Genomic DNA, 15,530 nt, shown 5'->3' on the forward strand with positions numbered 1-15,530 from the left:
AATAATAATAATAATAATAATAATAATAATAATAATAATAATAATAATAATTATGAATCTTTTGTCTTGTAAAATCGATTTCTGTTCAATTTTTAATACTCGAACTACAGTTCGATTTTGGAAATCATAAATTAATTTATATTTACAGTTGATCAACTTTAAACATTTTTTATCAAATTTTTTTTATTTCAATCACATTTAATTTGTAATTATTGAAGTTTTCAAAATTGCATCTTAAAATTCCTCAAATTAAAAATGCGCGTTCAAAAAAGAAGGCCTGGAATTATATACTTTTAAAGTAAAATAATTTAGATTTACTGTAATATTGGTAAACTGAATGATTCCATAATTGAAAGAGTTAGCAATTGAACTTGGCATTCAAGACGAAGTTGAAAACGAACTTATTTTAAATTGCATTATACCATTTATAATATTTTAAGTAATTAAATATACTTTTCTCCAAAAAATTGCTAAAATTCTTAGTCTAAACATACATTCATTGCCGTTTCTCAATTTTTCGCAGTCTCAAAAACTTATCAGTTCCCCGGTTCAACGTCCAACTAGAGAATCGCTTCAGTAATATAATCATTAATATTTATAATGTACGTACGATATAAAAATGATCTATGTATGACAAAAAACTGGACGAAAACATTCTCACCACAAACCTGAGTTTCTAATATCAGTATTAAGAATTAATTGAAAAGGCTAGATTTCAAGAGCGATAAATTTATTAACTTTCTACGTGCACTGTCTATTTCATTGCTGACCGAAATAGCCAACTTTCTGCGAAAAGTTTCACTATACACTAACTGGAAGAATCATGAATGAATGTGAAAAGTTAAAAAGAAAAATAGTAGCACAATAGTCTCATGCGATTTTTTAAATACTAAATAGAGAGATAAACAATTTTTGAAATCTAATATAAATACATCCCATAAAATCAAGTGAAATACTTTCGAATCGTTTAATCCTTGCCCCCTGTATAAAGTTCTCGAGAAATCTATTAGCATCCCTTAAAATCTTTTAAATACCATTAGAGAGTATCCAAATATGAGATACCAACTATGTTTGGCGTGATTGTCGGAATTCTATGTACTGAATTTAAAAGTAATATAGGTCATTTTAAAGGACATTTAGCTTGTCATAAGAAGCTCAAATAAAAAATTTTATTAAAAATTTTTTTTATACTGAAAATACAAAAAATGTAAAAAAAGTGCTTTTTCTAAACGCGTCAAACTATTCTCATAATATGAGATGCTCCAGGAAATAGCTAATAAAATGCAAAATAAAGTATTATTTTTAATGAAAAACTTCATTCTATTTTTCCGAAGTATAAATTTACTGCTATTTAGATATATTTAGTTTTTGCAGTAGTCACAAACATTTTTGTAACCAATTTCCCCGCGCAGCCACAGTGTTATAAAAACCACAGGTATCTCATATTACGAGAACCACACCGTGCAACTATACACTTACTATGCCTGACCTGTACAATGAAAAACTTCAACACAATCGATATTTTCCTACTTAGTTATTCAATCCCCATCACTCCAGACAAACTTTACTGCTAAATACATATTTAATGAATAATAAATAGGTTTTAAAGAATTCCCTTCCAAGAATTCGACCACCATCGATTTCACAAAAAGTTCGCCTGTAATCTTTAGAAGCCCAATGAAAAATGGATTATACCACGAAATTACTCTTTTCTCAAGGGCTACAAGTTAGTGATAGAACCAACAGAGTGGGTCTCTTAGTTTAGCTGATACCCCGTTTTCTCATATTACGAGAATATCTCATATTCGAGTACTCTCCTCTATCTTAAAAATTTTAATATCTTCTGGAACTTAGAAAACTTTAAAATCGATTGACACCAGATGAAACTTGTTGAGAAATCTCTGAAATCTTTTAAAATACTTTGGAAATTTCCGGTTTTTGAATGGCGCGATATTTGATCCAATCAGTGAATACGTTTTAAAATATGATTGAAGACAAAGTGAACAAACAGTTGCATTAACGAGCAAGTTAATAAAATAAAACTTGTCTTCTAAAATGCTGGCAAAAAAATGCCCTGAAAATTTTAAAGAAGATTTGATTTCTGTCCGAAAATGGTTTCCCTTCAACTTTTGCCTCTTGATGACCTTTTGATGAATTCCTAAACAATTCAAGTTGCTCAATAATAGGCCCAATTAAAGAATGATTGTAAATAATGTTTACGAACAGCCAGTCGAAACACCTGAGCAATTTCGATTCATTAAGAGAGTTCAGATCGCTGTCAATTAATTTGATGACAGCTTGTACGCACGTTACGGAAGTCCTCACTTAACCCGAATACGCAGCTTCCGTGTGCGATCAGCTGGACTTTGATGAACGATGGTAAAACTGACTAGCCAACCTAAATCCTGAATGGCCAGCCGATGATAGCCCAGGCACGCAACCTTCTGGGCTAAATCGTACCATGGCGTCGCAGGGGCGCGTTGTAGTATTGATCGAATCGTCGGCGTCGCGACGCCTGCGAGGAAAAGGAACTTAATGTGAACCTGAGTCCTTGAGGAAAAATTATATGAGGGGGGGACTCAATTTACTAATTGGAGGAAGCTTTCTAATACTTAATCAACTGCAATCGCCAACACTGGTATTTTTCTCCGTATTCCATTTAAGGTTCAATCAACAGGGTATCTATTCGACCAACGGCTTTAAATTTCTATTAGACATTTATCGGTTTTCTTCTGGCATATTGTTGATTTCTCCCTTTTTTTGTCAATTTTACAAGTCAAGTTAAAGATCAGGTAATTTTGAACTTGACAGTACACCTAAAATATCATTAAGAGTTCAAATGATTTGAATTCGTTCAAACGGGTTTTTAACATTTCAAGCGATTTCTAAACATTTAAAAATATTTTAAAGATTTCTTGGAACAGGGAATGTTGGAAAAGCATTATATGTCTGCGATTTAGAACATAAGATAATTTACGACCTAAAAATTACAATTCCATTTTTTTAAATTTCCTCCTTTTAAATCAGAATTTCAAATCACTTTCCAAAATTTCTATTCCATGTCAAAAATTGTTTGTCCTAAAATGTAAATTATAATCGTTTACGGAAATCTCCGCACGGTGGAAACTATCATTATTTAGGGAAATTCTTTGTTCCAAAGTGAAAATTCAACTGCTTTACGAAAATTCTCTGTTCCAAGTCAGAATTATATTTATTTACGTTACAAATGTTGGCAAATTTTTATTTGAAAAAAAAAAGAAACATAATTTTCAGCAAAGGAAGTTTCCAATCGTGACAAATTCTAACCTGGAACAGGCATTGTTCTTGTAAATACCCTTCTTCTAAATAAGAATAACAAATTCTTTAACAAAATTCCAGTTGGATTTCAAATTATAATTATTTACGGAAATTCCCAGTCCTAAAGTAAAAATGATAATTCTTCACGAAATTTTCTGTGCTAATGTGGACCTAATCTGAAAATTATAAATCTTTTAGAAAGCTCTCGTCCCTAAGTGAAAATTATAATTCTTTACGAGAATCCCCCGTTTCAATTGTCAAAATTATATTTCTTTACCAAAATCCCCTGTCCCAACTCAGAATTATAATTCTATTTACAAAATGCACTGTTTAAAACTCAAAATTATGATTATAAAATATATAAAACCACTTTTAATTTACATATTAGTACATAGAAAAAGAAAAATCTCTGTCACTGAACCAAATTCCCGGTCATTTCCCGGTCAGGTAGCAACTCAGATAAAATGTCATTGAATTGGGTCTGTATTTCAAGACTTAATAGCAAAAGCTGAATTTTAATAATATCTATTTTTTATATTTTCTATGATTCAAAAGAGCAAAAAGGAATTTTTTAAGTACATTTAACGAAGAAGAGTTCGAAACTAATGATGACAAGGATATACTACAAACTGGTCAACATGAGCAAAAAAACTTACAACAGGTAGTCAGTCACATATAGTTAACGTGGTGGGACAGGAACCAGTCTAACTTCTTGTCACATCCTGAAAATATAGATTTTTAACCCCAAGAATCCTCTACTAGAAAACATTTCATGAACTTCTTTAAAAAGTAAACACAAACCAAATTATCATTTCATAAATAATAAAAATAATTAACTTTTCTTTTATACTATAGGGCATTTTAAAAATAAAAACAATCAGATGAAAAGTGTTCAGTCCTTCCAATATTTTGTTTCATGATTTTAGGTCAGCAGTACACTATGATGTAAACTCGGATGTAAATCAAGAGATCGCCTTGATCGAGTAACCTGAAGTGTGCTAAACGTAATTTCCGGTATGTGTATAATTCTACTTTTGTAACAATCAGTGACAATTTACAGGAACTCGTCAGACTTACTCGAGCATAAACTGAAGCGTGCAAGTGATTTTACCAAGGTCAACCATATACCTTATTTTGATCAAATAGAAGTATGCAATTTGTAATTCCTAACAGAAAAGTTTTTTTTTTTTAATATTTAGAAGAACAAACTATTAAAATATTCGATTTAAGTCTTGCCTTAAAAAACATACTAACTTGCAAGTATGGGGGATAAAATCTCGAGTGACCGAGTGGCGTGACCTACTTTTCACAAAAGTAAACTCATCTTCCCTCGTCTTTAGATAGAAATGAAAGATCACCCTACTGAAATTTTTACACACTGAAAGTGGTTTGAGAACTAACATAGAAAAGGAAAAAGCATCTAGCAAACACTGAGAAAAAATCTTCTTTCGTCAATATTCGAGTTTTTAAAACCCTCAAGATAAATTATTTAAAATAAATGGGGCGATAAATTTGGCACAAGAGTCATTACCCAAAAGTTGAGAATATGGAATCATGAGATTTCCAACAAGAAAAATCTTTCTGAATCGACTAACAAGGGGAAGGTAGTACGTAAACCCTTAGGAATTTTCTTTGTATTCATACTCACTCCAGTAATAGATCATTAGACTTGTAATATGCTAAAATAATAAGATGCGCTTTTGAGCTAATATCTAGAGAAATTATTTATGATAATAGAAAACCATGCACGTTACATGGAAAAATATTGCCAAAATATTCATTTCCTCGGTTGTTACAGAAGTCGAATTTCAAAATTTCAGGACATTTTCAGACTTACCAGGTCAACTTTTGAAAAATCTCTATAGGAAATCATTTTCAAAAATTCTGTTCAAAATTTGGAATTAAACCAATTTCAAAGCATTGTACTACTTACTTATGATATAATTTCCAGAATGTTTTGTCCATTACCGATGGAAATGATCTACATGCCTGTTATTTGAGCTATTTCTAAAGTGCTGCCATAATTTTTATAATATTAATATGAATTTTTTCCCTCATAATAACGCCGTACTTAATACAAGTCTGCTTCTAATAAGCTTAAGTTAAGAGAAAAATTTCCATTTTATAAGACAATATAACAACAAAGAAACCGTGAAATTGTGATGTTTTCAAAAAATTGAAATAAATCTGGAAACAATTCACATTTTTAATGTTCCTGGGCTCAAATATATTTACAATTTTGTCCCTAGTGACAAGCTTGATGTAAAAAATTGCAAAATTTCAAAAATGTATGCATACAAGTAAAGTCATTACTCAAGGAGTAAAGTCATTATTTGCAATCTTGAAACTTTTCTGCAGTAAGTTCGACCTTAGGGTAGAATCTAGGAAAATAATACTAAAAACTACACAACAATATAGAAAAATGCTATAGACTCTTACCTTTAAAATAAGCCAAAGAACTATGAAAAACGTTTACTATTCCCAAAGCTATCTTGATTTTTCGGAAAGATTGAAATTTAACATTTTTTTACAATATCTTTTTTTGGGTTTACTAGACGCAGAATTTCAATAACTTTCGCGATATGAAAGGAAGAAAGAAAACTAAATTAATGTTAAAAAAAATGATGTACTTATGCGACATCCAAAAAAATAGGCGTGTAGACAATTAAGAGCCGCATCAAAGAATCAGTTAAAATTTTCATTTTATCAATTTGAATTTGTAACATAATCAAAAAAGAATTCAAATAGACAATTCACATACAGATATTCTACAAACGCTACTTTTTCACCATTTTTTTTCATTAGAAAATCATTTTCATGTTTCCACTGTATTGAACATTTATATTTGCTTTATTATTATTTGAATATGATATACAAATAAAATAATAAAAATAGGATTAGAATAAAATAAATATTAAAATATAGATAAACAGTAAAATTTTCAATTATAATAATAAATAATCATTTTTAACAAAAAATTACATGAAAAAAAATGTTACGATATGAAAATATTGGATTGAATAAAATAAATTTAATAGCCAATCAAGTCCTGACTTTTAGTTAGAAACTCGGAAGGAACGCTGCCGCCTAATCTAACCGGAAGTTGAAGGACTCTTGCATCGCGGTCCATGTAATGTGCGTGGATTCTTTAAAAGCCATTTTTCTCAAGAATGGTTTAAAAGCGCATCTTACTACTTTTGAGCATTTCACAAGTTGGACAATGACCTATTATACTGGAGGAGTATGAATTCAAACACAATTCAGAAGGACGTCAATTCCACTTATGAGGTATTTGTTGTTCAACAGACCTTTTGTCAAAGACCTTAACATTTTTCACGAAAATGGAAGAAGAAACTTAACGATATCGAAGAAATTCTTTGACTATGAGAGTTCGTTGACCTTAGGAAATGCTGGTTGGAACTTCGTGTTCATCTTCGTAGGTTTATTTTGAGCCGCGGTTTGAAATGCACAAAAAAAAGCAGAAGTATCAGTCCCGTCTGCCAGGTGCCGGGTGCATATATCTAGGCCTCCACATGCTACTTTAAACTTCAATTGTGCCAGCTCGAAATTTGAGAATGAAACTTTGAATAAAAGAAAACAGAATAAAATGTTTCTTCTTATTACTGTCCAAATTGACTCACCTTTTGTGATTTAGGCTGCTAATTTCCAGCACCCTGAAACAGGAAAAAGATCCAATATTACAAGATGTGCATACGTCAATAAAACTTTGTAAAACGCAGAATTAACATATAATTATAAGGTTCTTTAAATGGTCATTTAATTTCCAATGATTAAGACTTTAAAATCGCAGACAGATAAATTATAGAGATAAAATTTATTCAGAGGGGAGGGAGGAAGATGACAGTGCCGATAGCTTTCATATTTTCGTTTTTTTGCCCAATTGTGTGGGAGGTAAATATAAATGAACGCGGTCCGGCTCTTGGAAAATAATTACGCAAGCCTAACACAGACCCTTAGCCGATGCACGCAATGGGAACTAAAAATTTTATATATTCAACGGAAATCGAGGAGTGCCTAATTACAGATAATCCGTTCAGGGTTTCCGCTGGTTAAGAGTGCAAGGGATTTGCGACACGCCATCGCAACTTTAAAAAGGAATTATTTATTTTTACACCTTTCTTTAAAAAAAAAACCATTCACCTTGTTAAACAATGTTATAAGATTTCAATTTAAAACCATTCTACTATAACAGGGTGACCGCAAAACTCAACATTCAAAATTTCCTGACTTCCGTGACGAATTTTTTAAAAAACCTGACCATTCATATTTAAAGACCTTGTAACATTTTAATAATACAATCTTTGATAAATAAAGGGAATAAAGTAATTTAAACTTAACTACCCTAAAAATGAATTTTTAATCCAAAAGAGCAATTTTTCAACTAAATAATCGTGTTTATTTTCAACTTAATAGTAATTGAATTTTTAGAAGAAAGTTGAATTTTAACAAGAAAAGATGAATTTCCGATTCAAAAGTACGATTTTTATCAAAAATAGTTGAATTATCAACAAAAATATTATACTGTAATTTTTAATAATAAAAACTAATTTTCAGCAAATATTAAAATTTTCAAATCGAGTTGAATGAAAAAAATATATTAAATTTTCAAAAACATAGTCGAATTTTGAATCTGCCACGATAAAATCTGTACCGAACACACGGATTTTTATCAAAATACATCAATTAAAAAATAAGTCGAATTTTCTACTAATAAAGAAGAAACCTTTCAACTAAAAATGGGCAGATACATTTTCAGTAAAAAATATTAAGATTAAAGAAAATCGTCAATTTTTCAATCAGAGATGAATTTTCAAGTAAATTATGCATCTTTTGCCCAAAAAATGAGTGTTAACAAAGTATTTAGACTTTAAACCAATAAAGACAAAATGTAAACCCAAGAATGAATTTCTAACTAAACTGATAAATCTTCAACAATAACAAAATGCATTTTTGACAAAGTAGTGTAACTTTCAAACCGGAAGTTCAATTTTCCAATCAAAAAGACGAATTTTTAGTAGAACAGATAATTTACATCCCAAAAATATGAATTTTAAGCAATAAACCTTAAATATAAAAAGAGTTAATTTTCAACTGAAGAGATGTACTTTTAACCGGAAAATATGTTTTTAACCTTTATGCAAGTAGTAGTTGAATTTTAAATTAAAAAAAAAAATGAATTTTGAAAAAAAAATTGCAACAAAACAAGTTAATCTTTCAACAAACGAGATTTATTTTTAACTAAAATGATGAATTAACAACTGGTTTAGATACATTTTCTGTCACGATTAAATATTTTTCTGCAGACTTTACAGAATTTTCAGTTATTTCATAAATCTACGGAAATTTTCTGCAAAATTTACTGAACTTTTCAGTCAAATCGACATCTTTAAATTGTAAAATTACTGAAAATTCAGTAAATTCTGCAATAAATTCAGTAAGCTTTACAGAAAAGCTAGACTGCCTTCAATTTAATTGAAAATCCTGTAACCTTACACGGGGAGAAATTTTGAGATTGATTTATGAAACTGCTTGATTCTATTACGCTTTGGCGCGAGAACTAAGATCTCGGATCCCTTGATTTTAAAGCAAAGATCTCCAAGTTTCAGGCATTAGGCCACATCCCTTTACTTTCAGGTCTCGAATTCTATGCTTTTAGATCATAGAGTCCGAGAATTTAAATCACGTAAAAATGGTAGCTCTAAAATCGCGCGCTTCCGTGAACTCAGATCTCAAAATTTCTTTCGGTGTGGCAGACTGAATTTTCCTTGTGAATAGTAGATATTAATTTATAAAAAAAGAAGAATTTCTAAGCCAAATAGTTCAAACCTCAACAAAAGAAGATTAATTTTCAGTTAAATAGTTGCATTATTACCAAAAAATAAATAAATCTCTACCAAAAGATATGAAGCTTGAAACCGAAAAAAGGAGTTTTCAAAACGCAGTTTCATTTTTAACTAAAATGATCAAATTACTACAAAGAGATGAATTTTTAAACCAAAAAGGCAAACTTTCATAAAAGCAGTTGATTTTTCAAACAAAAAGGATTACTTTTCACAAAAATTATTTAATGTGAAATAAAATAACAAAATTCTCAACTAAAAATGTAATCAGCAAGAAGAAGCAATTGAAAAAGAAATTTAATAGAAATACAAGGCAAATAAAGAACTAAAAATAACATTGGAACAGAATGGCGGCAAACTTGATTTTAAGAATTCACGATGTTGTCGCTGACCATTAATATTCAAAGACCAGAATTTTAATCTTATACAATTTTTGACAAAGCATCTTTTCTAAGCGGAATAAAACAATTTAAAGTTGATTATCTTTGATAGTTACTTGAAGTGTCTCTCATAGAAATTCCCTGACTTTAGCCAGATTTTTTAAATCTCTGACTTTCCCTGAACAATATAATTCCGACTTTCCCCTGATTTCCAGGTATTCCCTGACCTATGAATACGCTTGATAAAAAGCTAAACTTTACAAGGTGGAAAACTGACCAGTTTAAAATCAGTTTTCTTGCGAACTTGTTATTGTACTAAGTATATATTATTTCAGTCCAGTTTCCTTTTCAATATTTCTTAGTAGTCTTTTTGCGGATGCTTTAATTTAGCAAGTAGAGGTTTTCAGAGAAAGGAATTACAGGACGTCGATGCCCCTGATGCACTTGCCAAGAGAGTGCATTTAACATCTGTGAAACTTGACCCTTCTCCAAGCCAAGAAAAACTCGGTTGCAAAAAGGCTGAGCAACAGCTGCCAATGATTTCACGGATAAGGATAATCACGATTTTCGTTCCTATATGACTGACATTGTGTGAGTATAACTTACCCAGAGATTAATTTTCACGCTCTTCTTATGCCACCATCTATAAAATTGATACATTTTTAAAGCAAAAACGGAAACAAAAAATTCGAATCAGTAAGTAAATTATACAATGAAATGTTCCGTGATATACACGCAATTTCCTGGAGCTGATGAAGATAAATTTTTAAAGAAAGAGTTCAGTTTTCAAACATAAAAGATACATGTTTAACGAAAATTGTTGAATCTTCAAGCCAAAATTACGAATTTTTTTAGAAGCCACTTTAATGATCAACCAAGAATTTTTCTACAAAAAAAATATGTATTTCCAATTCAAAAGAACGAATTTTCTATCGATAAAGATGAATTTACGCCCCACAAATATGACTTCTGAACAAACGAGTTGAATTTTTCAACAAAAAAATATAAATTTCCACCACAAAACTTATTTTTTAACCAAATAGTTGAATCTTCTACCAAAAAAAGATGTATTCTCAATGAAAAATGTCATCATTGATATTTGAACTATCAAAGATTTTAATTTTTAATCCAAAATAATTGAATTATACCAAAGATATGAATCCTTAACCAAAACAGAATTATTTTCAATACAAAATTTGTATTGTTAATCCAAAAAGATCAAATTTCTATAAGAGGAAGTTTTAACCCAAAAAGACGAATTTTAACAGAAAAGTTTACCAAAAGGTTTTGCAGCTAAACATGAAACAATTTCAACCAAAACGTTTAACCAAAAAGTTTGTTTTTTTAACCAAATAGTGGAATGTTGAACCAAAAAGTTTTGTTAACCAAATAGTGGAATCTTCTACCAAAATAAAAAGAATTTTGCACCCGCAAAGAAAAATTTGCAACCAAATTTTTGTTATTTTTAAGTCAAGAAGGCGAATTTTCTATGATGCAACTGATGAATTGTCAATAAAAAAGTTGATTTTAAAGAAAATAGACAAACTTTTAACCAAATATGAATTTTCAACTAATAAAAAAAAATCTTACAGAAGTAGTTTAACTTTCTACCAAGTAGTAGAATATTTAATTTAAATGGCTAATTTTTAGGTCATGGCTACGTGTACCGACCTAAAAAAAAATTACGTCACAACAAAAATATTATAATAGACTTTTTAACTCAAAATAGTTGTATTTTCTGATTGAATTCTATTAATTCAGTTCGTATTTAGGCGAAAAAACGAGAAGTTTCTTTAGAATAAGGGAAAAAAGAGGAATTCTCTAAAAAAGGGGGGAACAGGGAAAAGAGTGTGAAGTCTGTAAACGTAATTTTCCTGGAGCTGATGAAGTTTGCATAGACTCAATTTGGTATAAAAGGCTAAAGAGTTACAAATTTGGGAGCAGTAATTTGAGTGACGTTCCCCTTCCGAATAAACTGGACAGTTTAATCTATCAGGTTGCCCACAACCTGATATCGACCTCAGGGACAAACGACTAGACAGGCAACAGGCAGCGAGAGATATGGAAGTTTCTGTTTGGAATGCTCGTGGCGATCGTCCATTAGCTTATTTGGACGCTGACGATTGTCTGCGACAAACATTGTCCATTTATTCATCAATTATGTCTATAGAGTCGATGCAAAACTCGTTTTTCAAAACGTGTCTGACTAGACTAGACTCAGCGCATTCCAGGACGCCTACAATTCACACTATACCTGCCTGGACAATCGACGATCGTTTATTCTTTTCCCCTTGTGGTTACTTACGAATTCGTTGATATTGAAACTCACGCTTTACTGATTCAATCGCTTGGAGTTGCCAGCTCCAAGAGAAAAAAAAAACATTAATCAAGATAAAGAGGGAGTGAACAAAGGCGTATCAAAGGTAGATTTTCTGGCGAGAAAATTGCTCATTTTCAAATTAAACCCAGTAAGAACTTTGATTGTAATAATAACCAATGGGACTTAAAATTTAAAAAAAAATGTTAAACCCTGAAAATCTTAAAAATGTTATTAAAATTCCTTGATAACTCTGGAGAAAATGGTTTTAATGCTTTGGAATCTTTTACAATGCGCTAAAACATTAAACGACGTAGGGTGAGTGACCCAGTGAATGAACACTTAAGGAAATCACTGATTACAATTAGTTCATTTCACGTTATAATAATTGATTATTCTTACAAAACTTTTGAAAATAGATTCTGAAGAGTTCATATTTCATAATCCGATAAACAAATTTTGTTTTTACCAAAAAGCTTTATAAAAAAATAATTAAATAGTGCAAAATTAACGAAAACACCAGTGAATGAACACTGTAAGCCAATGAATGAACAGTAGAGCACCAGTGAATGAACACTATAATCACTAAAAATTAGAATTAGGATTAAGATATAAAATTACATGGGTACATTAGAAAATGAGCAATTAAATAATGTAAAATATTAGAAAGCGTTGCGAAATTCATTAAACATATTATTTCAATAAAAACCACAAGACATTTAGATATAAAGAAAGGAGGAAATACAAAAGTTGAACACAGAACTAGGTTAACTTTTCCTAATTTTTTATTGCAATATTTATTTTTAAAAAATTTCTATCAGTTATTTTAACCTTACAAAAAATACAACTTTTCGTTTAAAAATAGATAACTCTTATCTAGTGACTACAATAGAAAACTGCGATTTTTAGTACATTAAGAAAACCATACGATCAATCAAATTCCTTGAATCCCTTTGATATGTTGATATATATTGAAAATATTCTAAAATCTGTTAAATCTTTGGAAATACACCCAACACTCGGATTTTGTTACCTTTCTTGGCCTTCCTAGAACTGCTGGCGACGCAGTTTCTCAGCACGCAGGGTGAGAGGCGCTTGCCACTCGCACCTCAGAAGGGTCGCAGTTCGCAAGTACTCAATCCAGCATATTGCGCAATATTAGACATTTTAGTTGGAAAATGTTCAGACGGCCATGATTGTTTACGTTTCGAGTTTCCCGAATTGTGCACAGGCTTTTTCGGACAACCCCCAACATTGGACAGAAAGTGAGACTTGGGCGTACCTTGAAATTATTGAATAAATTTGAAATCCTTCAATTTTGGTCAATTATTTCTTTAAACCCCATCAAAATATCAAAAAATCCTGTGAAATCTGATGATATACATTTAAATCCCTTAAAATATATGAAAACTTCTTGGAATCTTTTAGGATAACCTTAAATCTTCAACATTCTTTTAAATCTTTGGAAACACATTAAAATATTTGAAAAAATCTTTAAATATGTGAAATAGTTTAAAATCCCTTAATTCTTGTGAATGCATATTTTGAAATCCGTCAACATATGATTAAATGCCGTAAAATTATATGAAATCAGATGATATCCTTAAAATATATAAAAAATTCCTTGCAATCTTTTGAAATACCCAAAAACCTTTAAGTTCTTTAAAATCTTTGGAAATTCCTTGAAATATTTGAAAGTTTCTTTAAATCTTTGAAATTTTGTTTTTAAAATCCCTATAAACTACTGAAATCCTCGTAAATCTGCTCAAACATTATCTAACACGTTTAACATGTATGGAAATCGTGGAAATCTTCTGATATCCCTTAAATCATTAAAAACATCCGAAAACATTTTAAATCCTATGGAATCCTTCAAAAACTTTATAAAGTAAAGGAAATTCATTTCAAATCTAAACAAAATTTAAATTTTCTAAAATTCCTTTTAATATTTGATTGAACATTTAATCCCTTAATTGATTCTTGTGGAATTTCTTGGAATGTCTTAAAATCTTTTGAAATTCCTTAAAACTTTGCACATTCTTTTAATAAATTAAAATCCCTGGAAATCCCATAAATTTCCTTGAAAGCTGTCAAAAGTCTTCGCAATACTTTTAAATCCCTGCAAATCATTCAAAACTTTTGAAGTCTTTCCAACAGAATTGCACAATAGTATACCAATTTTAGGGCCGGTTGGTGAATATTCCAGTCTCTTTTTGGTAATAACTAAATATATAAAAATGTATATTCTACATTTCTTCCATGTACAAAGCCAAGGAAGAGAACCATAAAAATGGGGTTCGTTCTCACGATAAAATCAATATAGGGGGAATACACCTGCAATATTCATAAAGAAAGAGTGCGTGACAAAAAATATGGGGTCCACCCAGTATATAAAATTTAGTGGATAGGTTCGCACAGAATTGAGGTCCTCTAGTGAGTCCAGTCTAGTAAGTATGTTTTATCGATTTTGCCCTTGTGTACATATATTCTCGAACAGTGACCCCCTCAAAAGCGAGCCATTCGTCTATCCCACTGAACTTTAATACGATCACGCCTAATCTAAGAGAGCTATTCTGAAAGTAAATGTCATCTTAATCAGTCAAGAGTGATCTCATAAAAATGTTCATGGTCCAATTCATATATTTAAAATCTATCTTTTAATTTGTCAATACATAGTTATAAAAACATTAATGATAAATAATATAACTGAACTGAACGTGGATGCAGGGATTACAGCGGATCATTATTTTAAATTTAGGTAAAAAAAGGCGATTTCATTTCTTATTTAATTTTTTTAGCTAGATTTAAAAAACACTTTTTAATGACATCTACAAAAATATTATTATAGTGTAAAAGAACAGAGATTAAACACATTATTTTTCAAAATACGCAGTTTTACGAACTTCATTACAAGCCTCAAAATTTGCAACAAACTCCGAATCGGAATGGGATTCCGATGAAAATGATGAACGTATCATCATACCTAATCCAGATTACTCTGGCTCTGATGGAGATGATTCATCAGATGACGAGAATTCGGGATCGGAATTTACCAGACCGAATTTTAAAATTTTTTCACGAATAATAGAATCATCAATTACAAATGCTACCGTAATTTGGAAAATTTACAACAAGAATAATATAGCTAAATTGAAAACTAAAGATTTCTGTAAAGAAATCAGCAGGAAATATTTGTCGCAATCAAAACTAGGTTGTAATTTTGAACAAGAGCATTTTGTAATAATGAAAGAATGTAGCCAGAGGACTACTAGATTTTGCATTGATTGCAAGATGTATTGCTGCTTACATTGTTTCTCAAAATTACATTCTGAAACAGCAGGATCAAAATGATTTCAACGGATTGAAATCTGAAATGAAAAAAATTCTCCATAAAAAAAAATTAAAAAATGTAAAAAAATACATATAAAATCCCTTAAAAAAAAGAGACTATCGATATTCGTCGACCTCCACGTTGATGATAGTTGGGCAACGTAAATTTTGTTTGCGGCAGACGGACGATAGATATTCGTGAATCATTTTACTCTTACACGATGCGTAGAACTATGAAAATTCTTTATTGAAAAACTATGCGCTTTTCGGAAAATTTGTCAAGAATAAAAAGTTCTTGTAATCAGCCGAGGAATACGCCTGAATTTTTCCGGAGCGTTTTGAGCA

The 15,530-nt window shown here is 30.4% G+C and overlaps 1 protein-coding gene across 2 annotated transcripts in view; it reads right to left on the reverse strand.

Annotated features, from left to right (window-relative positions):
* The window catches only part of LOC117170314 (protein hu-li tai shao), a 132,232-nt gene that overhangs the window by 93,156 nt on the left and 23,546 nt on the right, over positions 1 to 15,530 (reverse strand). For both annotated transcript variants that reach the window (XM_033357003.1, XM_033357004.1), the window contains exon 2: positions 6,939 to 6,971. The gene's annotated coding sequence lies outside the window, so the exon portion shown is untranslated. The remainder of the gene's footprint in view (positions 1 to 6,938; positions 6,972 to 15,530) is intronic.

Source organism: Belonocnema kinseyi, chromosome 3 (genome assembly GCF_010883055.1).
Source record: "Belonocnema kinseyi isolate 2016_QV_RU_SX_M_011 chromosome 3, B_treatae_v1, whole genome shotgun sequence".
Classification (NCBI taxonomy): Eukaryota; Metazoa; Arthropoda; class Insecta; order Hymenoptera; family Cynipidae; genus Belonocnema; species Belonocnema kinseyi.